The 23,678-nt window shown below is 38.6% G+C and overlaps 1 protein-coding gene and 1 pseudogene across 1 annotated transcript in view; one reads left to right on the forward strand and one right to left on the reverse strand.

Moving 5' to 3' along the window:
- Positions 1–23,678, reverse strand: part of CCDC3 (coiled-coil domain containing 3) — a 128,436-nt gene that overhangs the window by 14,971 nt on the left and 89,787 nt on the right. The gene's annotated exons all lie outside the window — the stretch shown is intronic.
- Positions 16,294–17,535, forward strand: LOC122892283 (annotated as a pseudogene).

Consider the following 23,678-nt stretch of genomic DNA (forward strand, 5'->3'; position numbering starts at 1 on the left):
TTATGAGGCCAGCATCACCTTGATCCCCAAACCAGACAAGGATCCCATCAAAAAAGAGAGCTATAGACCAATATCCTTGATGAACACAGATGCAAAAATTCTCACCAAAATACTAGCCAATAGGATTCAACAGTACATTAAAAGGATTATTCACCACGACCAAGTGGGATTTATCCCAGGGCTGCAAGGTTGGTTCAACATCCGCAAATCAGTCAATGTGATACAACACATCAATAAAAGAAAGAACAAGAACCATATGATACTCTCAATAGATGCTGAAAAAGCATTTGACAAAGTACAGCATCCCTTCCTGATCAAAACCCTTCAAAGTGTAGGGATAGAGGGCACATACCTCAATATCATCAAAGCCATCTATGAAAAACCCACTGCAAATATCATTCTCAATGGAGAAAAACTGAAAGCTTTTCCACTAAGGTCAGGAACACGGCAAGGATGTCCATTATCACCACTGCTATTCAACATAGTACTAGAAGTCCTAGCCTCAGCAATCAGACAACAAAAGGAAATTAAAGGCATCCAAATCGGCAAAGAAGAAGTCAAATTATCACTCTTCGCAGATGATATGATACTCTATGTGGAAAACCCAAAAGACTGCACTCCAAAACTGCTAGAACTTATACAGGAATTCAGTAAAGTGTCAGGATATAAGATCAATGCACAGAAATCAGTTGCATTTCTCTACACCAACAACAAGACAGAAGAAAGAGAAATTAAGGAGTCAATCCCATTTACAATTGCACCCCAGACCATAAGATACCTAGGAATAAACCTAACCAAAGAGGCACAGAATCTATACTCAGAAAACTATAAAGTACTCATGAAAGAAATTGAGGAAGACACAAAGAAATGGAAAAATGTTCCATGCTCCTGGATTGGAAGAATAAATATTGTGAAAATGTCTATGCTACCTAAAGCAATCTACACATTTAATGCAATTCCTATCAAAGTACCATCCATCTTTTTCAAAGAAATGGAACAAATAATCCTAAAATTTATATGGAACCAGAAAAGACCTCGAATAGCCAAAGGGATATTGAAAAACAAAGCCAAAGTTGGTGGCATCACAATTCCGGACTTCAAGCTTTATTACAAAGCTGTCATCATCAAGACAGCATGGTACTGGCACAAAAACAGACACATAGATCAATGGAACAGAATAGAGAGCCCAGAAATAGACCCTCAACTCTATGGTCAACTAATCTTCGACAAAGCAGGAAAGAATGTCCAATGGAAAAAAGACAGCCTCTTCAATAAATGGTGTTGGGAAAATTGGACAGCCACGTGCAGAAAAATGAAATTGGACCATTTCCTTACACCACACACAAAAATAGATTCAAAATGGATTAAGGACCTCAATGTGAGAAAGGAATCCATCAAAATCCTTGAGGAGAACACAGGCAGCAACCTCTTCGACCTCAGCCGCAGCAACATCTTCCTAGGAACATCGCCAAAGGCAAGGGAAGCAAGGGCAAAAATGAACTTTTGGGATTTCATCAAAATCAAAAGCTTTTGCACAGCAAAGGAAACAGTTAACAAAACCAAAAGACAACTGACAGAATGGGAGAAGATATTTGCAAACGACATATCAGATAAAGGACTAGTGTCCAAAATCTATAAAGAACTTAACAAACTCAACACCCAAAGAACAAATAATCCAATCAAGAAATGGGCAGAGGACATGAACAGACGTTTCTGCAAAGAAGACATCCAGATGGCCAACAGACACATGAAAAAGTGCTCCATATCACTCGGCATCAGGGAAATACAAATCAAAACCACAATGAGATATCACCTTACACCAGTCAGAATGGCTAAAATCAACAAGTCAGGAAATGACAGATGCTGGCGAGGATGCGGAGAAAGGGGAACCCTCCTACACTGTTGGTGGGAATGCAAGCTGGTGCAACCACTCTGGAAAACAGCATGGAGGTTCCTCAAAATGTTGAAAATTGAACTGCCCTATGACCCAGCAATTGCACTACTGGGAATTCACCCTAAAGATACAAATGTAGTGATCCAAAGGGGCACGTGCACCCGAATGTTTATAGCAGCAATGTCCACAATAGCCAAACTATGGAAAGAACCTAGATGTCCATCAACAGATGAATGGATCAAGAAGATGTGGTATATATACACAATGGAATACTATGCAGCCATCAAAAGAAATGAAATCTTGCCATTTGCGACAACATGGATGGAACTAGAGCGTATCATGCTTAGCGAAATAAGTCAAGCAGAGAAAGACAACTATCATATGATCTCCCTAATATGAGGAAGTGGTGATGCAACATGGGGGCTTAAGTGGGTAGGAGAAGAATCCATGAAACAAGATGGGATAGGGAGGGAGACAAACCATAAGTGACTCTTAATCTCACGAAACAAACTCTGGGTTGCTGGGGGGAGGGGGGTCGGAAGAAGGGGGGTAGGGTTATGGACATTGGGGAGGGTATGTGCTTTTGGGTAAATTGGAAGGGGAGATGAACCATGAGAGACTATGGACTCTGAAAAACAATCTGAGGGGTTTGAAGTGGCGGGGGGTGGGTGGGAGGTTGGGGTACCAGGTGATGGGTATTATAGTGGGCACAGCTTGCATGGAACACTGGGTGTGGTGAAAAAATAATGAATACTGTTTTTCTGAAAATAAATAAATTGGGAAAAAAAATAAAAATAAAAAAAATAAAAAGAAAAAGAAATAATAGACCTAAAGAGATAAATAGTCATATGATAATAGGGGTCTTTATTATCCTTCCATCAAAAATGAGCAGACTATGCAGACAGAAAAAGAAGGCAACACTCAACTTAAACTGCATGTTAAACCAAATGGACTTAAGCAATATATATAGACCATTTCCTCCAGAAACCACAGAATATATATTCTTCTGAAATGCACATAGAACATTCTCCATGATCAACCCTGCATTAAGATTATTTTTAAAAATTTTTTTCAGTGTTCAGATTAAACTGCTTTTCTAACCAAAATGATATTAATTACAAGAAAAAATTGGAAAATTCACAAATATGTGGAGATTAAACATGCTGCTGACAAAACAAAAGTAAACATGCTGACTAAAGGTAATCAAAACCAAACCAAACAAAAACATGCCAAAACTTACAGAATGCAGTAAAATCTGAGAAACAAGAAACTTCAAATAAACAACCTAACTTTACACCTCAAGGAACTAAGAAAGGAAGAAAATACAAAGTACAAAGTTAGTGAAAGGAAGGAAATAATAAAGATCAGACCAGAAATAAATGAATTAAAGAATAAAAAGACAACAAAAAAAGATTAGTGAAATAAACAGATCAGTAACCAAAGAGATGCTTCAACTTTTACCACAGAAACTGAACAATGAAAAGAAATAGATAAATTCCTTGAAACATAAAACCTACCAAGAGTGATTCATGAGTAAGTAGAATATCTGAACAGATTACTGGCAAGGAGATTGAATCAGTCATCTTTAATCACCCCCTCCCAGAAGTCCAGAATCGTATGGCCTCAGTGATGAATTCTACCAAACATTTAAAGAAATATTAATACCACACCTTGTGCAAACCTTGATGCTGAATCTGACAAGGACACTACAGAAAACAAATTACAGGTCAATATCCCTGATGAACATTTGTGAAAAAATCCTCAACTTACTAGCAAATGAAATTAAACACAAGATTATACATCACAATCAAATAGGATTTATTCCAAAGATGCAAATGTGGTTCAACATCTGTAAATCCATCAGTGTGCTACATTAATAAAATGAAGGATAAAAACCATATGATCATCTCAACATAGAACTAGAAATTGAAAAGATTTAACATCCCTTCATGATTTAAAAACTCTCAGTGTTACACAGGGAATATACCTCAATATAATAAAGGCCACACATGAGAAGCTCCCAGCTAACAACACACTCAGTGTTGAAATGCTAAAAGATTTCCCCCAAGATGAGCAACAAGACAGGGATGCCCACTCTCACCACTTTTAAGTCCTAACTATAGCAATTAGACAAAAAGAAAATGCATTCAAATTGGAGTAGAAAAAGCTGTCTATTTACAGGGGACATAATAATTACATTTAGAAAACCATGAAATGCCACAAACTGTTAGAATAAAAAAGTTCTGTAAAATTAAGAAAACCCATTTACAACTGCACCAAAGGGTATATAAAATCTAGGAATAAATTTAACCAAGGAGGTAAAAGACCTGTACACCAAAACACTGTAAAATTAAATTCAGTTCCTATCTAAATTCTAATGAAATTTTTCACAGAAATGGAATAATCATAAAGTTTGTATGTAACCACAAAAGTCTCTGAATAACCAAAACAATTCTAAACAAAGATGGAACAACACATTTCCTAATTTCAAACTGTACCACAAAACTACAGTAGTCAAATAGTATGATACTGGCATAAAAACAGACAAACAGATCAATAGAAGAGAGTCCAGAAACAAACATATGCATATACTATCAATTTACAACAGGGAGAGAGGAATATATAGTAGGGAGAAGACAGTTTCTTTGATAAAGGGTGCTGAGAAACCTGAAGCCCCATCTTACACCATACACAAAAATTCACTCAAAATGAATAAAAATACTTAGATGAAAAACTTGAAAATAAAAAACTCCTGAAAGAACACAAAGGGTAAGCTCGTAGACACTGGTCTTGGCAATGAATTTTTGGATTTAGCACCAAAACAGAAAAGCAACAAAATCAAAAGTAAACAAGTGGGACTCCATCAAACTAAAAAGCTTCTGTACAGGAAAAGAACCATGAACCGAATGAATAAACCACCTAGACTGGGTAGATGGTGGAGTACAAGGATCCTGAACTCAACTTGCCCCACAGACACACAGAGACAACCACATGTATTGCAACTCTCCCTGAAAAACAGAGCAGATCCTCCACAGTTAGTTGTAGAGAGAAGCCCATACTGAAAGGGGTAAGAAGGGGTAGAAATGCAATCAGGAACTAAAACCTTGGTGCAACCAACCACAAAATTAAGGAATATCACAAGCATGGAAAAGAGAGGGTATCACACTCCACATGGGGCACTAATCCCCTGCCCTAGGGACTCACACTAGGAAAACAAATCCCCATAATGTCTGGCATTGAAAGTCAGTGGGTTTTTTTAATTTTTAATTTTTTATTAACATATAATGTATTATTAGCCCAAGGATAGCCAGCATTCCAACTAACTCAGCCCAGTGCTCGCTTCGGCAGCACATATACCAACTAACTCAGCCCAAACAGTTTGAAAAGCACCTAGGATATATGTGAAAAATGTTGACTAATTTTAAGATGAGGGCCAGAAGTGCGCCACCTGCAGATTCCTCCAGGAACAAAAGTGCTGACAGGTACCGTTTTTCCTGCCCTTCCCCAGCCTAGGCAGCCTGACACTTGGAGAGAGTTAACACTGGCTGTCACATCTACCTTGCTAGCACTGCAAATCCCACCCCAGCAGGCAGTCCTCCAGAGTGGCTCCTGCACCACCACACCCAACAGGCAGCCCTGGATGGGACTGGCACCTTTCCAAAGTGACTCCTGCCCTGGGGTGGGGGGGTAGCTAACACCACACACCAGTATGCCCATAGCTACTGCAGCCAAGCCTCTCACTGGCTGTGCAGGGAGCAAGCCTTACTCCTCAGTATACTCACAGCTGTCCTAGTATTAAGTCCTAGTGGTAAGTACGTAGTGGTAACTCAGGTTAAGTGCCAACCCCACCCACCAGCCAGCCAGCCTCTAAATTGCATATAGGAAGGCATACCTATATACCAGTGTGCCCACAGCATGTAAAGTGGGTAATTGCAGCCAGCTGAGCTGAGGGCCAACTCCACTTATGAGCTTGCTCACATCAATCATAGTTCAGCCACAACAAGAGCACATATACAGCCCACACAGGGGACACCCCTGGAGCACGTGGTTCTAGTGACCTGAGGGAACAAGACCACAGGGCACTATAGGATCCCATATACATAAAGCCACTATTTTCAAAACTTAATTTGGCCTACCTAATACATAAAAAGAAGCACAGAGAGACAAAATGAGGAGGGTGATATGTATCTCAAATTAAAAAAAAAAAATCACAGTAAAAGACCAAAATGATTATCTGTTTTTGTGTGTGTTGAGTTTGAGGAGTTCCTTATAGATATTGGATATCAGCCATTGAGATACCACCTTACACCAGTTAGAATGGCCAAAATTAGCAAGACAGTAAACAACATGTGTTGGAGAGGATGTGGAGAAAGGGGAACCCTCTTACACTGTTGGTGGGAATGCAAGTTGGTGCAGCCTCTTTGGAGAACAGTGTGGAGATTCCTCAAGAAATTAAAAATAGAACTTCCCTATGACCCTGCAATTGCACTCCTGGGTATTTACCCCAAGGATACAGATGTCGTGAAAAGAAGGGCCATCTGTACCCCAATGTTTATAGCAGCAATGGCCACGGTCGCCAAACTATGGAAAGAACCAAAATGCCCTTCAACGGACGAATGGATAAGGAAGATGTGGTCCATATACACTATGGAGTATTATGCTTCCATTAGAAAGGATGAATACCCAACTTTTGTAGCAACATGGACGGGACTGGAAGAGATTATGCTGAGTGAAATAAGTCAAGCAGAGAGAGTCAATTATCATATGGTTTCACTTATTTGTGGAGCATAACAAATAGTATGGAGGACAAGGGGTGTTAGAGAGGAGAAGGGAGTTGGGGTAAATTGGAAGGGGAGGTGAACCACGAGAGACTATGGACTCTGAAAAACAATCTGAGGGGTTTGAAGTGGCGGGGGGGGTGGGAGGTTGGGGTACCAGGTGGTGGGTATTATAGAGGGCACGGATTGCATGGAGCACTGGGTGTGGTGAAAAAATAATGAATACTGTTTTTCTGAAAATAAATAAATTGGAAAAAAAAAGGAAAAAAAGAAAAAAAAATAGAGCTTCCCTATGACCCTGCAATTGCACTAGTGGATATTTACCCCAAAGATACAGATGTAGTGAAAAGAAGGGCCAATGTTCATAGCAGCAATGGCCACAATTGCCAAACTGTGGAAAAGACGAAGATGCCCTTCAATGGACGAATGGATAAAGAAGATGTTGTTGTATATACTATGGAGTATTATGCCTCCATCAGAAAGGATGAATACCCAACTTTTGTATCAACATGGACAGGACTGGAAGAGATTATGCTGAGTGAAACTAGTCAAGCAGAGAGAGTCAATTATCATATGCTTATTTATGAAGCATAAGGAATAACACGGAGGACATGGGGAGATGGAGATGAGAAGGGAGTTGGGGGGAATTAGAGGGGGAGACAAACCATGAGAGACTGTAGACTCTGAGGAACTAAATGAGGGTTTTGGAGGGAATTGGGATGGGAGGTTGGGTGAGCCTAGTGGTGGGTATTGTGGAGGGCATGTGTTGCATGCAGCACTGGATATGGTACATAAACAATGAATTCTGGAACACTGAAAAAAAAGTAAACAAAAAGAGCAAAATGAAACAGATAAGTAATATGGTTGATAAAGATACTCACTGGACTTGAGGGAGAAGTAAATTAACTCAGTGAGAACTTCTACAACGGGACAATATAAAACAGAGCTAAAGAATACGCTAATGGAATTGAAAAGTATACTAGAAGGAATCAACAAGAGATTAGAGGATGCCGAAGAATGGATCAACTTACTGGAAGATGGAGTAATGGAAAGTAATCAAGCTGAGCAGCCAAAAGATGAAAGTATATTATAGGAGAAGGGAATATGACATCAGGCAGAGGACCCTTAGTTTGCCCCACCCCAAGAATACAATTAGATAATTATCAAATCATCCTACATACCCCAGAAATAAACCTGAAAACTGGCAGAACAAACTCCTTAACTAAAGATAGAGAAAAGGCCACATTGAAAAAGATGGAAAGTGCAGAGACATGGTTTGGAGAGAGAAACAGATAGTGATCACCATGGACACAGAGAAGGGTGAAAGGCAGGAGTGCATAGGGGAAATTAATCCCCACAGCAAGTGGCTTAGAAAGCGAGAGAGGCCAAATTTTCTGATTTTTGGAAACCCATGGGCTTAAAGTCCAGAGTTTTAAAGGTCATTGGGCTTTGCTTTGAGAGAGCCCAGATGCTGCTCTTGGAGTGAAGACAGGGCAAACAGCCCACAACATACAGCATGGAAACTGATCTGAAGAGCATCTGGGAACACAGTGGGGAGGTTATTTGTACATCTCTGAGTGCATCCCAGAGAGGCAGCATTCATGGAGACATCCCTCACAGGGAACAAAGGAACTGGCAGATGCCATTTCCCTCCCTGGTCCCACAGCATAACCACAGGACCATCTGCAGGAATCAGTGTAGTGCAGACACTGGCTGACTAGTTTGCTTATACCAAACTTCCCCCCACCCACTCCAGTGGAAGTGCCTTCCCAGTCATGATTGCATTAGTCCCAGCATGGCAGGCCCTATTCCCCAGATCAACCCAAACCCTTACCCACACCATGTTTCCTGACCCAGGAACTTTGCAGGACATCAGTTCTGACAGTGGTGGTGACAAATGTCATTTCACTAGCAGGCCAGCACATAGCTAGTTAAAAATTGCCTCATTCAGTCCAGGGACAAAACATAGCCCACAAATAGAGCCTCTGCAGGTGACTGGCTTGAAAGACAAAGGGGCAAGTGCTAAACAACACAGTGCACACAGCACACACTGGAGATACTCCCTGAAGGTAATCCCTGAGGAATAAGGAACACTATATCAGGGAACTACAGAATTTCTCCATAAAGCCATTAGCCTCATGAACAGGAGATCTAGCTGACTTACCTGACAAAGAAGCAGGCACAGAGACTTAGACAAAGTGAGAAGACAGAGGAATTTGTCCCAAATGAAACATCAGAACAGGACCACAACCAGAGACATATGTGAAACAGGTATGAGTAAAATACTTAATAGAGAATTTAAAGTAATCATCAAGAAGATAGTCAAAGGGCTTAAGAAAAGAGTAGAAGGCATCACTGAGACCAACAAACATAGAGATGAATAACATAGCAGGGATAAAGGACTTCATCAACAAAATGAGAAACATGTTTGGTGAAGAGAACAGCAGGCTGGAAACTTTCAAAGCAGAGAAATAATGACCTAGAAATCAGAGTAATGGAAAGTAATCAAGCTGAATGAAAGAGAGAAAATTATGCAAAATGAGAACACTCAGGCAACTCAATGACTGACTTCATCAAATGCAGTAATATTCACATTATAGGAGAACCCAAGGAAGAGAGAGAAAAGGAGCCAGAGAGTTTATTTGAAGAAATAATAGCTGAAATTTCCCTTATCTGGGGAAACAATCAGATATTCAAATCTAGGAGGCACACAGAACCCCCAACAAAATCAACAAAGGCAGATCCATACCAAAACATATTGTAATTAAAATGGCAAAATATAGTGCCAAAAAATATTAAAAGAAGCAAAGGAAGACATTAATACACAAAAGAAACCCCTTAAGGCTAGCAGGGGATTTTGCAGCAGAAACTTTCAAAGCAGAAGAGAGTGGCATGATATATTCAAAGTACTGAATGGGAAAAACTGCAGTCAAGAATATCTTTTCCAGCAAGGATATTACACAGACTAGAAGGAGAGATAAAGAGCTTTCTAGACAAGCAAAAACTAAAGGAGTTCATGACCTGCAAGAAATATTAAGGGGGATTCTTTGAGTAGAAAGGAAATCCAGGAGTGATAGTATAAAGGTAGGAAACACAAAAGCCAGGAGGGAAAAAATGAGTATTTCTGTAAAAAATAAAGGAACTCACAAAATAAAAGATTTTTAAATATGAAGCCATATACCAAAAACATGGAGAGGAGTAAACAATGGGTTCAAATGTAAACAACCCTCAAATTAATATAGACTGCTATGTACAGAAAGTGTTACATAAAAACCCAACCACAAACCAAAAACCACTAATAAGGGGCACCTGGGTGGGTTGAGCATCCAAATTATGATTTTGGCTCAGGTCATGATCTCAGGGTTCTGAAATCAAACCTCAAGTCAGGCTTCTTACTCAGCAGGGAATCTGCTTAAGATTCTCTCTCTTTCCCTTTCCCTTTGCACTACTCCCCTACCCTGGTAGCACTGTCTCTTTCTCAAAATTTTTTTTAAAAAACCACAAATAAATATGTAACAAATAAGAAAAAAAAATCTAAAAAAGGAAGGATGAGAGAAAATCTTCAGAAACAACTACAAAACAAGTAATGGCTATAAATACATATCTTTTGGGCGTCTGGGTGGCTCAGTGGCTTAAGCCTCTGCCTTCAGCTCAGGTCATGATCTCAGGGTTCTGGGACTGAGTCAGGCCCTCTGCTGAGCAGGGAGCCTTCTCTCTCCCCACCCACCTACCTCTCTGCCTACTTGTGATCGCTCTGCAAATAAATAAATAAAATCTTTAAAAAAAATACATACATATTATGCCTCCATCAGAAAGGATGAATACCCAACTTTTGTAGCAACATGGACGGGACTGGAAGAGATTATGCTGAGTGAAATAAGTCAAGCAGAGAGAGTCAATTATCATATGGTTTCACTTATTTGTGGAGCATAACAAATAGTATGGAGGACAAGGGGTGTTAGAGAGGAGAAGGGAGTTGGGGTAAATTGGAAGGGGAGGTGAACCACGAGAGACTATGGACTCTGAAAAACAATCTGAGGGGTTTGAAGTGGCGGGGGGGTGGGAGGTCAGGGTACAGGTGGTGGGTATTATAGAGGGCATGGATTGCATGGAGCTCTGGGTTTGGTGAAAAAATAATGATACTGTTATGCTGAAAATAAATAAATTTTTAAAAATTAAAAAAAAAGAAAGATTAAAAAAAATTACTTTGAATGTAAATCCTCCAATCAAAAGACAAAAGGTGAGAGGAGGGATAAAAACAATTAAAGACTCATCTATATGCTGTCTACAAGGGACACATTTTAGACCTAAACCCACCCACATATTGAAAGTGAAGGGATGGAGAAATATTTATCATGCAAATGGATGTCAAAAGAAAGCCAGCCTAGCCAATCTTCCATCAGACAAAACAGACTATTTTTGTGATCATTTTTAAATTTAAATTCAATTAACCAACAGATAATACATCATTAGTTTCAGATGATAAAACAGACTTTAAAACAATGACTGTAACAAGAAACAAAGAAGGACATTAGATAATAATAAGAATTATAAATATTTATGCACCAACATGGAGGGACTCAAATTTATAAAAACAGTTTGATGAAGGAGCAAATTGATAATAACACAGTAATAGTAGGGGACATTAACACCCCACTTAAATCAATAGATCATCTCAACAGAAGATCAGTAAGAAAACAATGGCTTTTCAAGTACACAGGGAATATCCTCCAGAATAGATCACGTATTAGCCCACAAAACAACCCTCAACAGGGGCGCCTGGGTGGCTCAGTGGGTTAGGCCGCTGCCTTCGGCTCGGGTCATGATCTCAGGGTCCTGGGATCGAGTCCCGCATCGGGCTCTCTGCTCAGCAGGGAGCCTGCTTCCCTCTCTCTCTCTGCCTGCCTCTCTGTCTACCTGTGATCTCTGTGATCTCTGTCTGTCAAATAAACAAATAAAATCTTTAAAAAAAAAAAAAACAAAAAAAAAACAACCCTCAACAAATTCAGGAAGACTGAAGTTATATAGGCCATCTTTTCTGACCACAATGCTATGAAAATAGAATTCAACCACATGAGAAAATCTGTAAAGACCACAAAGAAATGCTATTAAATGATCAATGGGTCAAGTGGGAAATAACAAGAAATAAAGTACATGGAAACAAATGAAAATTTTAAAAAATGGTTCAAAACCTTTGGGATGCAGTGAAAGTGGTATGAAGAGGGAAGTTTATAGCAATAGAAGCCTACCTCAAGAAGCAAGAAAAATCTCAAACAACCTAACCATATACCTAATGGAGCTAGGAAAAGAACAACTAAACTGAACAGAAAAGAGAAAATAATAAAGATTAGAGTAGAAATAAGTTATACAGGAACTAACAAAACAATAGAACAGATCAATAAAACTGAAAAACTTCTAGGCAAACTTACCAGGAAAAAAAAGAGAAAGGACTCAATAAAATCACAAATGAGAAGAGTAATAATAACCAACACCACAGAAATACACTTATAAGAGGATATTATTTAAAAAAAAAAAAAAACCTATGCCAGCAAGTTGGACAACCTGGAAGAAATTGATGAATTTCTAGAAACATAAACTATCAAAACTGAATTAGGAAGAAACAGAAAGTTTGAAAAGACTGATAACCAGCAAAGAGATTCAATCACGAATGAAAAAACTCCCAAACAAAACTCCAGGAACAGACAGCTTCAAAAGCAAATCCCAAACATTTAAAGAAGAGTTAATACCTATCCTTCTCAAACTATTCCACAAAACAGAAAAGGAAGGGAAACTTTTCCAAATTCATTCTATGAGGCCAGCATTACCCTGATACCAAAACCAGATAAAGTCACCACTCAAAAGGATAACTATAGGCCAGTATCTCTGATGAATATAAATGCAAAAATCCTCAAAAGGGGCACCTAGGTGGCTCAGTCGGTTAAGTGTCCAACTCTTGGTTTCAGCTTAAGTCAAGTTCTCAGGGTCATGAGCTCAAGCCCTGTGTTTGGCTCTATGCTCAGCAATCTGCTTGAGATTCTCTTTCCCTCCACCCCTACTCCAATCTCATATAAATAAATGTTTAAAAAATCCTCAACAAAATACTAGCAAACCAAACACAATACGTTAAAAAATTCATTTGCCACAATCAAGTGGGATTTATTCCTGGGCTGCAAGTATGGCTCAATATTTGCAAATCAATGTGATAGATCAGTAAGAGAAAGGATAAGAACCATATGATCATTTCAATAGATGTGGAAAAGCATTTGGCAAAGTACAACACTCATTCATGGTAAAAACCCTTAACAAAGTAGGTTTAGAGAGAACATACCTCAAGATTATAAAGGCCCGATATGAACAACTCATAGCCAACACCATCCTCAATTGGGAAAAAGTGACCTTCCCTAAGGTTAGGAACAAGAGAGGAATATCCATTTTCACCACTTCTTTTCAGCATAGTACTGGAAATCCTAGCCACAGCAATTAGACAACAAAAAGGGATGAGACATGCAAATCAACAAAGAATTAGTAAAACTTTAACTATTTGCCAATGACATGATAGGATATATAGAAAACCCAAGACTCCACCAAAAAACAGATGAACTGGCCCAAATTCATTGAAGTCACCAGGTACAAAACCAATGTACAGAAAACTGTTGCATTTCTATACACCAATAACAAAGCAGCAGAAATAGAAATCAAACAACCATGCCATTTTCAAGCGTACCAAAAACACTAAGATACCTAGGAATAAACCTAACCCCAAATAGGTAAAAGACCTGTACTCTGAAAACTATAAAATCCTGATGAAAGAAATTGAAGATGACACAAAGAAATGGAAAGACATTCCATGCTCATGGACTGGAAGAAAAATATTGTTAAAATGTCTACACTGCCCAAAGCAATGTACACATATAATGCAATCCCTATCAAAATGCCAACAGCATTTTTCACAGAGCTGGAACAAAAAACCCCTAAATGTGTGTGGAATCACAAAAGTCTCCCCAAATAGCCAAAGCAACCTTGAAACAGAAAAGCAAGGCTGGAGATAGCACAATTCCAGACTTCCAGTTCTGTTACAAAGCTGTAGTAATCAAAACATTATGACACTGGCACACACAAAAAAAGACACATAGATCATTTGAAAAGAACAGAAGTCCCAGAAATAAACCCAGTATTACATGGTCAATCTTTGAGAAAGCAGGAAAGAATATCCAATGGGAAAAATACTGTCTCTTCAATAAATGATATTGGGACAACTAGACAACAACATGCAAAAGAATGAACCTGACCAGTGTCTTACACCATACTCAAAAATAAATTAAAAATGGATTAAAGATCCAAAGACCTGAAACCATAAAAATCCTAGAAGAGACACAGGCAGTAACTTCTCTGATATTGGCTATAGCATTTTTTTTCTGGATAGGTCTCCTGGGGCAAAAAAAACAAAAGCAAAAATAAACTTTTTGGACTACATCCAAATAAGAAGCTTTTGCACAAAAAAGAAACAGCAAAACTAAAACAAAACCTATGGAATGGGAGAAGATATTTGCAAATGACATATCCAGTAAATGGTTAGTATCCAAAATATATTTTTAAAAAAAAACTGACAAAAATCGAACACCTCAAAAACAGTCCAGTTAAAAAATGGGCAGGAGACATGAACAGACATTTCTCCAAAAATGACATCCAGATGGCCAACAGACAAATGAAAAAATTCTCAACATCATTCATCATCAGGGAAATACAAATCAAAACCATGATATCACCCCACAGCTGTCAAAATGGCTGAAGTCAACAACACAAGAAACAGCAGGTGTTGGCAAGGATGTGGAGAAAAAGGAACCCTCTTTCACTGTTGGTGAGAATGAAAACTGGTGGTGTAGCTACTATGGAAAACAGTATTAAGGTTCCTCAAAATGTTAAAAATAGAACTACCTTATGATTCAGCAATCATACTACTCATACTGAAAGCATACCAGAACACTAATTCAAAGGAATACCTGTACCCCTATGTTTATAGCAACATTATTTATAATAGCGGAGATATGGAAGCAGCCTAAGTGTCCATCAGTTGATGAATGGCTAAAGAGGATGTGAGATAGATATATACACACATCTACGTCTGAGTAATATTGAATATTATTCAGCCACCAAAAGGAATGAAATCTTGCCATTTACAACAACATGGAGCTACAGAATATTATGCTAAGTGAAAGAAATCATTCAGGGAAGAACAAATACCATATGATTTCACTGATGTGGAGTTTAAGAAATGAGCAAAGGGAAGAAAAAGATTCAAACTAATACATTAACTAGAGAACAAACTGATGGTTACCAGAAGGGAGGTTGGGGATGGGAAGGAAATTGTTAAACAGATGATGTGGATTAAGAAGTGTACTTGTTGGGAAGGAGCTGGTGATGTATGCAGTTGGTAAAGCACTCTATGTACACCTGAAACTAACAAAATAAAAGCTTAAGAGAATATTAAAATGGGTAGGTTAAAGAGACCTCTGTGACCTCATCAAGCATAATAACATTCCCATTCTAGAGGTCCCAGGAGGAGAAGAGTGAGACAAAGGAGCAGAAAACCTATCTGAATAACTAATAGGTACCAACTTCCTTAATCTGGGGGAGGAAACAGAAATCCAGGTCCAGGAAACACAGACCACCCCTAATAAGATGAATTCAGTGAGGTCCACACCAAAACATGTAATAATTCAAATAACTAAGATTAAATGTAAAGACAAAAACTTAAAAGCAATAAAAGAAAAATAGTTACATATAAGGGAAACTCCCTGAGGCTATCATGTGATTTATTAGCAGAAACTTTGCAGGCCAGAAGAGAGTGGCACAACATTTTCAAAGTGCTGAAAGCAAAATACCTATAGCAAAGAATACTCTACCTGACGGATTTATTTAATTGGAGAAGAAAAGGCCATAACTAGAAGAAAGTTACAGAAGGAAAAAAATTGACAGGTAAAAGCAAACACATAGAAAAAGTAATAGATTTATTACTTATAAAGGCAGTATAGAGGTGAACACACAAAACTAGTATAATTACATCTACAAAATCTAGTCAGAAGATACTCAAAGTAAAAATATGTAACGCGTGACATATACATAAAATGTGGAGACAGCAATAAAAATTAGGTTCTTTTAGAATAGGTTCAAACTTAAGTGACCAGCCACTAAACATAGACTGCTATATACATAAGATGTTATACAAAAATCAGAGGGTAACCAAAAACCTGTAACAGATACAAAAATAAATAAATAAGTAAATACATAAGAGAAAGAAATCATGGGAGCCAACCATAACTGTAAAGGAAACCATCAACTCAAAAAGCAGGAGAGCAAAAGAGAAAAACAGATTTACAAAACAACCAGATAACAATGAATAAAATGGCAACCAGTATTTACTTATCAATAATTACTTTAAATATAAATGGGCTCAAAACATACAGACCAAAAGGATTAAAAAAACAAGACCAATGTGTATGCTGCTTATGTGAAACTCACCTTACACCTAAAGACACAGACTGAAAGTAAAGAATGATAAAAGAGCTACTGGTTATGCACAAGGTTCTCTGAGTTCACTCCCAAGTGCATGTGCAATTCAAAATGTCACTCTCATCCCCCCAAACTACGCCCTCCAACCCCAGTAACCTCAGAGCCTTCCTTGACATGGACACTAGAGGTGAATAAGTTGGTTGAATTGTCTCAGAATTGTTTGCAGATCTGTACCCAAAACTGCAGAAAACTTTCACACATTGCGTACAAGAGAAAAAGGCATTGGACTCACCACCAGGAAAACTGTCCATTTCCTAGGATGCCCTTAATATCAAATTATTAAGAAATTTATGATTCAGGGTAAAGACTTCTCAAATCAAATTGAGACAAGTGGAGAAAGTTATTTATGGTGCTAAATTTGAAGATGAAAATTTCTATTAGTGTGATTGGGAAGGTTTTTCAAACATGGCAGACGCAAGCTGCAGTATAAGTGGTTCTCAGTTCTTCATCACAACCATCCAGACTCCTCACTTGGATAGGAAATATGTGGTTTTTGGCCAAGTAATTAAAGGAATGGGTGTGGCAAGAATACTAGAAAATGTAGAAGTGAAAGGTGAAAAACCTGCAAAAGTAAATAACAGAAGACAAAAAATATTGGGAATACTTTTTTCAAATCTCAGAACTGGGAGACGGTTATTTAAAAAATACACAAAATTCCACCCCCGCCAATTATCTCTCTGCCTGCTTGTTATCTCTCTCTCTGTCAAATAAATAAATAAAATCTTTGGGGCGCCTGGGTGGATCAGTGGGTTAAAGCCTCTGCCTTTGGCTCAGGTCATGATCCCAGGGTCCTGGGATTGAGCCCTGCATCAGGATTTCTGCTCAGCAGGGAGCCTGTTTCCTCCACCCCCTCTGCCTGCCTCTCTGCCAACTTATAATCTCTGTCAAATAAATAAATAAAATCTTTAAAAAAAATACACAAAAGTTTTAAGATATGTGGAGGATTCAAAGACTGTTATTGAGCCAGCGGATAGATCAAAGCGGTAACCTATAGCTTTAAGTGGCACGCTGAATATTGGTGCTTGTAAACTGAACATGTCAAATTGGCAGGGAGCCATCGACATTTGTTTGGAGGCACTTGAAGTAGACCCATTCAATACCAAAGCACTGTACCGTAGAGCTCAAGGATGGCAAGGATTAAAAGAATATGATCAAGCATTGGCTGATCTTAAGAAAGCTCAGGAGATAGCACTGGAAGATAAAGCTATTGAGGCAGAACTGCTGAAAGTCAAACAAAAGATAAAAGCAAAGAAAGAGAAAGAGAAGACAGCATATGCAAAAAAGTTTGTCTAATAAATTCAGTTTTATTTAGATATGCACTGATTCTTGTACAAAGGCAATAAGAAAATTAAATGTTTTTGCCTGTTATATATGATCTCAGAAAATCTGAAAAGACTAATTACTAGTAACAAAATTCAATGGGTAATCAAAAAATTCCAGACCAGAAGGCTTCACATGTGAATTCTATCAACATTTAAAGGATAGTTAATACCTATCTTTCTCAAACTGTTCCAAAAAGTATAAGGAACAGAAAAGCTGTTCCACAAGTCCAGCATTCCACAAGGCCAGCATTACCCTGATATAATCTGTAAGGCCAGCATTACCCTAATACCAAAACAAAACAAAGACACTCCAAAAAAAGCATAATTAGACCAATATCCCTAATGAACATAGATGTAAAAATCCTCAACAAAATATTAGCAAACCACATTCAATAATATATTAAAAGTTTCATTCACAATAATCAAGTGAGATTTATTCCCAGGATGTAAGGATGGGTCAATAAATCCCAATCAACCAAAGTGACAGACCACATTAACAAAATGTAAGATTAAAAGCATATGATCATTTCAATACATGCAGAAAAAGCTTTGGACAAAATTCACTATCTCTTCATAATGAAAACCCTTAATAGGTATAGAAAACACATACCTCAAAAGAATAGAGGCTATATATGACAAACACACAGCTAACATCAAACTGAATGGTGAAAGCTTAAAGCTTTTCCCTAAGACCACAAACAAGGAAAGGATGTCCACTCAACATAGTACTGGAACTTTAGTTCAACATAGTACTGGAAATCCTCACCATTACAGCCAGACAAGAAAAGCAAAAGGTATCCAAATTGGTAAGGAAGAATTGTTTATCTCTGTTTGATAGGACATGATACTATAAATAGAAAATCTTAAAATTCCACCAAAAAATGATTAGATCTTATAAATCCATAAAGTTGCAGGATACAAAATCAATACAGGAAATCTGTTGTGTTCTGGTACACTAATAATGCAATAGCAGCAATCAGAAAGGGAAATAAAATAATCACATTTACAGCTGCATCAAAGAAAATAAAATACTTAGAAATAAATTTAACCAAGTAGGTAGAAGGACCCTTTATTCTGAAAACTATGTCAATGAAAAGTGACACAAATAAATAGATATACTATACTCATGGACTGGAAGAGTATTATTAAAATGCCCATACTTCCCAAAGTAATCTACAGGTTCAATGGCAATCCTTATCAAAATACAAATAGTGTTGGTGTTCCTGGGTGGCTCCATCGGTTAGGCATCCAACTCTTGATTTCTGCTCAGGTCATGATCTCAGGGTCAGGGGACTGAGCCCTGAGTCAGGATCTGCACTCGGCATGGAATTTGCTTGAGATTTTCTCTTTCTCTCCCTTTGCCCCCCATCTCAAATAAATAAATCTTTTTTAAGAATACAAGTTGTGTTTTCACAGAACTGGAACCAAAAAAATCCTAAAATTTGTATGGAGAGAAGACCCCAAATGGGCAAAGCAACCTTAAGAAAAAACAAACCTGGGGGTTTCACAATATTAGATTTCCAGATATACTACAAAGCTATAGTAATCAAAACAGTATGGTACTGGCACAAAAATTGACACAAAAATAGGCACAAAAAATTTAGTACTGGCACAAAAATTATCAATAGAACAGAGTTGAGAGCATAGAAATAACTTAATTGACCATATATGTGTGGTTTATGACAAAAGAAACAAGAATACACAACTGTGGAAAAACAGTCTCTTTAGTTAATGGTGCTGGGAAAACTGGACAACTACATGCATAAGAAAAACTCTAAATGAATTACAGACCTAAATATGAGACTGGAAATCTTAAAACTCCTAAAAAATATGCAAAGGCATTTTTGGACATTTGGACCTTGGCAGTTAGTTTTCTGGACCTGTCTCCTCAGCCAAGGGAAACAAAAGCAGAAACAAATTGTGATTACAACAAATTAAAAAGCTTTTGCTCAGTGAAGGAAACCATGAACAAGATAAAAAGGTGATCTACCACATGGATGAAAATGTTTGCAAATGATGTTATCTGATAAGGGATTAATATCCAAAATATATCAAGAACTTGTTACAACTCAATACCAAAAAAGCAAATAATCTAAATTAAAAATGGGCAGAGAATTTGAATAAATACAGAGAACTGGTGCTTGCCAAAGTGGAGGAAGTAGAGGGATGGGCAAAATGGGTGGAGAGTTAAGAGCTACAAACTTCCAATTATAAGAGAAGTCAGTCACAAGGATTAAAAGTAGAGGATAGGAAATACAGTCAATAATATCGTAATACACTTATCATGGCATTTCATAATGTATATAATCACTGAAACACTATGTTGTATGCAGGAAATACATATCAACTTTACTTCAATTAAAACTTTTTTAAAATAAAAAAACAAAGCCAACCTATGGAATAGGAGAAAATATTTGGAAATTATTTATCAAATAAGGGGTTAATAACCAAAATATATAAAGAACTCCTACAACTCAATAGCAAAAAACCATTTAATTAAAAAATGGACAGAGGATCTGAATAGATATTTTTCCAAAGAAGATGGCTAACAGGTACACAAAAAGGTGCTCAACATCACTATTCATCAGGGAAATGCAAATCAAAACGACAAGGAGATAATCCCTCAAATCTGTTAGAATGGTCACTATCAAAAAGACAAAAGATAACAGATGTTGGTGAGGATGTGGAGAGAAGGAACACTTGCGTACTTCTGATGGGAATATAAATTGCTACAACCACCATGGAAAACACAGAGGTTACTCAAAAAATTAAAAATAGAACTACCATAGGACCCAGCAATTCCCCTTCTGTGTATATAGAGATAAGAAATAAAAACAATCTTAAAGAGGTATCTTCACTCCCTGTTTATTGCACCATTAGTCAAAATAGTCAAGATACGAAAACTACTTAAGTGTCCATCGAAGGATGAATGGATAAATAAGATATGGTATACATATACAATGGATTATTATTCCCACTGTGAGAAAGGAAATCTAGCAATCTGTGACAATACAGATGGACACTGAAGGCATTATGCTCAGTGAAATAAGTCAGAGAAAGATGAGTCCTGTATGATATAACTTACATGTAGAATATAAAAAAGCTAAAACATATTCTGAGAAACAGAACATTAGTTACCAGGGGCTGGGAGGTTGGGGAAATGGGAAGGTGTTGTCAAAGTTACAAGCTCAGGGGCACCTGGGTGGCTCAGTGGGTTAAGCCGCTGCCTTTGGCTCAGGTCATGATCTCAGGGTCCTGGGATCAAGTCCCACATTGGGCTCTCTGCTCAGCAGGGAGCCTGCTTCCTCCTCTCTCTCTCTCTGCCTGCCTCTCTGCGTACTTGTGATCTCTCTGTCAAAAAAATAAATAAATAAAATCTTAAAAAAAAAAAAGTTACAAGCTCAGCATAATCTCTTCCAGTCCCATCCATGTTGAGTGAAATAAGTCAAGCAGAGAGAGTCAATTATCATATAGTTTCACTTATTTGTGGAGCATAACAAATAGCATGAAGGACATGGGGAGTTAGAGAGGAGAAGGCAGTTGGGAGGAATTGGAAGGGGAGGTGAACCATGAGAGACTATGGACTCTGAAAAACAATCTGAGGGTTTTGAAGGGGCAGTGGGTGGGAGGTCGGGGGTACCAGGTGGTGGGTATTATAGAGGGCACGGATTGCATGGAGCACTGGGTGTGGTGCAAAAATAATGAATACTGTTATGCCGAAAATAAAAAATTAATTTAAAAAAAGTTACAAGCTTCCAGTTATTAGATGATAAGTTATAGGAATCTAATGTAAAGATGGTAATTTTAGTTAATGATACTGTATTATATACTTGAAAGTTGCTAAGAGGGTAGATTTTAAATGATCTTGCTGCAAAAGAGAAGGGGTTATTATGTGACATGATGGAAGTGTTATCTAATGCTCAGGTGGTAATCATTTTGCAACATATAAAGCAGTCAAATCAACACACTGTACACCTTGAACTTATATAATGTTAGATTCCAATTCAATCTCAATAAAGCTGGGTGGCAGGAAGAAAATTGAGAGCAATCCAAAACTCCCCATCAAGAGGGACGGTTCAATAAGTTATACAACGGAAACACCTCTTCCATCTGAAAGAAAAAGACAGCTGTATATAATTGGTACTGTAGCAATATCAAGGTTATGTTCTGATTATAAAATCAAGGCCTGGAGCAGTGTGAATCTTGTGATACAAGAGTATGAAGATATAATAAGGTATCCATATCTGTCTATACCCAAGTATACATACACTGTGTCTGGAAGCAGACAGAAGAAACTGGTAAGGATGGCTGTATCCAGGGATCAAGGGAACAGGAGTGAGGAGGAGATTTTCACTGTGTATTCTTTCATACTTTCAGAATTTTCTCTTTTATGTGAGTATTCCCTTTACTATAAAAAGAAAACAAAACAAAACAAACAAAACAAAACAAAACCTTCAAATCACTCTTCCCCCTACTTACTCTTCATGTCACCATTAAGACTTATGCCGCCAGGGGCGCCTGGGTGGCTCAGTGGGTTAAGCCGCTGCCTTCGGCTCAGGTCATGATCCCAGGGTCCTGGGATCGAGCCCCGCATCGGGCTCTCTGCTCAGCCGGGAGCCTGCTTCCTTCTCTCTCTCTCTCTGCCTGCCTCTCTGCCTGCTTGTGATTTCTCTCTACCAAATAAATAAATAAATAATCTTTAAAAAAAAAAAAAAAAAAAGACTTATGCCGCCAAGGTAAGGCTTGAGCTGCAGTTTACTCCTACTTCAAAATCTCCATCGAAACCCACTGTATACGCTGCAGTATAGTACAATGGTGAAATGGCCAGCCTCTGAGGCCAGGCTACTTTAGTTTCAGGTTCCTCCTCTTCCACTGATGAGTGGTGTGACCTTGAGCAAGCTTCTTAAACTCAGGGTGGTGGGATCTGTGCTATACCACCCAGATCCTGCTGGCCCGACAGCCCTCCACTGAGTCTCTCCAGAAACTACCCCTGCCCTCAGACAGCCACCTCATCAGAGGTCACCGCACCTCATTCCTGGGCACCCACATCCAGTAACTGGCTGACACAAGGGAATGAAGAGCAGGACCCGCATCCAAACTTAGAACATGGCTGAAGGGAACTCAGCCTTGGAGCTCCCCATGGGGTTTACAGCCTTTGCTAGACTGCACTGCAGTCCAGCTTCCTCTGCCCAATCCTGTTCTTTCCTCTTCTTCCCACCCCTTCTCCAGAAGAGGTGGGAAGGGAAAAAACCTCAACCTAAAAAAATCTCCAAAAAAAACCCAAACAGGGGCACCTGGGTGGCTCAGTGGGTTAAGCCTCTGCTTTTGGCCCACGTCATGATCTTAGGGTCCGGGATCGAGCCCCACATCGGGCTCTCTGCTCAGCAGGGAGCCTGTTCTCTCTCTCTCTCTGTCTACTTGTGATCCCTCTCTCTCTCTGTCAAATAAATAAATAAAATCTTAAAAAATAAAACAAACAGGAACCCAACCTACCCTACTTAGTTTCCCCATGTCTCAGCGGGGGTAGTGGCGGCTCTCAGGGTTGTTTCAAAGATTTAATGAGTTTTACTTGTAAAGTGCTTAGAACCACACCCCATGCTATGGTTTGAATGTTTGTATCCCCTCCAGAATTCCAATACTGAAATCCTAATGCCCAATATGATAGTACTGGGAGGTGGGGCCCTTGGGGGTGATTAGGTCTTGGCAGCAGAACCCTCACGGATGGGAGTGATATACCCTTATAAAATTGGCCTGAGGACTCCCTTGCCCCTCTTATCCCATGAGGTTCTGACTAGCAATCTGTGACCCAGAAGAGGCTCCCCACCCAATGCCAATGGGGCTGTCACCTTGATCTCAGACTTTCAGCCTCCAGAAGGAAAAAGATACATTTCTGTTGCCTGTAAGTCACCCAATCTGTGGAATTTCATTATGGCATTTCTGACAGATGAAGACCTCCTGGTCCAGCGTAGATGCTCACTAGATGTTAGCCATTACTCTGATGTCAAGGTCAATCCTTAAAATCCTTAACCTTTGTGATTGGACTCAGCCAACATCTCCCATCTTACTTTTCATTCTTCTGTTCATACACTTTATGCTCAAAACAGCCTGGCTCCT

The sequence above is a fragment of the Neovison vison genome, chromosome 12 (assembly GCF_020171115.1).
Source record: "Neovison vison isolate M4711 chromosome 12, ASM_NN_V1, whole genome shotgun sequence".
NCBI lineage: Eukaryota > Metazoa > Chordata > Mammalia > Carnivora > Mustelidae > Neogale > Neogale vison.